The 2,500-nt window shown below is 41.4% G+C and overlaps 1 protein-coding gene across 1 annotated transcript in view; it reads left to right on the plus strand.

Annotated features, from left to right (window-relative positions):
• LOC113822802 (cytochrome P450 3A41) overlaps window positions 1–2,500 on the plus strand; it is a 15,553-nt gene that overhangs the window by 7,713 nt on the left and 5,340 nt on the right. The gene's annotated exons all lie outside the window — the stretch shown is intronic.

Here is a 2,500-nt window from a genome sequence, read left to right on the forward strand (position 1 = left end):
CCTTCCCTTCCCATTCTAGTTTCTTGAATATTTCCTCGAGGCAGGCTGTAAACAGCTTTGGTGAGATGGTGTCGCCCTGTCTAACGCCTTTTTTAATTGGTATTTTATCGGTTTCTGTGTGGAGTTTGATGGTTGCTGTCCCATCTTTGTATATATCTTCCAATATATTACAATATACCTCCTCAACTCCCTGTTGTTGAATAGCACCTAATACTGCTGGTATTTGTACAGAGTCAAATGCCTTTTCATAATCGATGAATGCCATACACAAGGGTTTCCTATATTCGTTTACTTTTTCTCTTATTTGGGTGAGCGTGTGGATGTGATCTGTTGTTGAGAATCCGCTGCGGAAGCCTGCCTGTTCTCTAGGCTGGCTGGAATCCAGACTGTCAGAGATGCGAGCTGTAATGACTTTCGTGAACAGTTTGTAAGTAACCGAAAGGAGGCTTATGGGTCGGTAATTTTTTAAATCCTTTTTATCGCCTTTTTTGTGTAACAAGATAATTGTTGCATTTTTCCAGGCTTTCGGAGTTTTTCCGCTGAGAAGGCATTTGTTAAAAAGATTGGCTAGTTTCACTGTTGCGATGTCTCCTGCATCTAATATGAGGTCTATACTAATTCCGTCTTCGCCTGGTGTTTTCCCTCTCTTCATGCCTTTAAGTGCTCTTTTTATTTCTTCTTTTGTGATATTAGGTACGTCGCTAGTTACCGCGTTTGCTTCTATTTGTGGCTGTTCGTTTGAGTTGTATAGATCCCTGTAAAAGTCTTCCACTACTTTGATGATTTCATTCTTGTTATGTGTTACTTCTCCGTCTGGTTTCTTAATTGCATACATTTGATTTCTCCCTATTCCTAGTCTTCTTTTAGCTGCTTTCATGCTGGTACCTGAAATCACTGCTTCATTTATTATTTGAGTATTGAATTTCCGTACGTCTTCCCTCTTCTTTTTATTTATGGTCTTTGTTAGTTCAACCAATTCTATCTTGTCCCTATTTGACGATACTTTCATGTCTCTACGTTTTTGCATAAGCTGTTTAGTTTCTACCGAGAGCTTGCTGGAGCTTCGATTGTCGTTCTTTCCGCCTACTTCAAGTGCAGCTTCTTTTATTATGTCATTGAACTGTTTATTGATTTGGTCGATGTTGAGATCTTCGTCGCGGAGGAGTGAATATCTGTTTTGGATGTTTAGGCTAAATTCTGTTGCTCTGATCCTCAAGTTAGCCAAGTTTGGCTGTGGTTTACTCATTAGTTTGTTCCTTTCCCTTCTGAGATGTATTTTAATTTCGCCTCTCACCATTCTATGGTCGCTGCCTACATTTACTTTATTTATAACCTCTACATTTTTTATTATATCGCGCCTATTTGAAATTATGAAGTCAATTTCGTTTTTGACGTCAGAAGGCGACTTCCATGTCCACTTCCGTTCTAGTCTTTTTTCGAGGAATGTATTCATGATACTGAGTGATCGAGCCTCCGCAAATTCGACTAGCATTTGTCCCCTCTCGTTCCTAGTGCCTATTCCATGGTTCCCTACTGCGGTTTCGCCCTCTGTCTTTTTACCTATTTTGGCATTAAAATCCCCCATAATTATTGTGAAATGGGATTTTGTTCTCTCGCTGGCTAAGTGAACATCTTCATAGAAGCTCTCTATTTCTTCATCACTGTGGCTGCAGGTTGGAGCATATACTTGAATAATTTTTAAGTTGTACCTAGTGTTTAGTTTTATTGTTACAGAAGCCACTCTTTCGCTGACACTATAGAATTCTACAATGTTCTTTTCTAAGCGTTTGTGTATTAAGAATCCTACCCCTAATTCCTGTTTGCTACCCAGAGGTTTTCCTCTCCAATAGAGCACGTGTCCCTCATTTAATAACTTCTGCTCTTCACCTAGTCTTCTAACTTCGCAGAGTCCTACTACATCCCATTTAATGGAAGAGAGTTCCTCTAGTAAAGCTAGTAAGTCGGATTCAGTTCTCATGGTCCTTATATTGTATGTGCAAAGGTTCATCAACGTGGGGCGGCCTGTCTTTACCCGGATATTATTAGCACCCCCTGCTCCGGAGCGATCCTGATCGCCGCCGTAACCAGGGGCTCCTTCGCCTCCGGGGAATGGGGGCCGTTCCTGGATATTTTGTCTCATGCTTGGGAGGTGGACAGCCGATTTACCTCCCACCTACTGGCTTAGGTGTATCTTGGTGGGAGGGGAGTAATTTAGCCGGCATGCCATTGATAAGTCCCCCCATCAGGTTTGGTCCTACCTGGAGTGGACTTAGGAGCGGCAATGCACGGCCTGCTCACTACTCCCGTGAGCTGGGCTTAATTATCAGAAGTGCATATATGTTTTATTTTTATTTTATTTATTAACTTCATTTGTGCGTATGTGCACCTGATGCAGACATATTCATTCCCGCACATGCTCTAAGTACTACGCATATGCTCATTCCCACGCATATGCATATGCAAGCATACACATTTATTCTTGTATCTATGCTTATGGATA

This window comes from Penaeus vannamei, chromosome 20, assembly GCF_042767895.1.
Source record: "Penaeus vannamei isolate JL-2024 chromosome 20, ASM4276789v1, whole genome shotgun sequence".
Taxonomy (NCBI): Eukaryota; Metazoa; Arthropoda; class Malacostraca; order Decapoda; family Penaeidae; genus Penaeus; species Penaeus vannamei.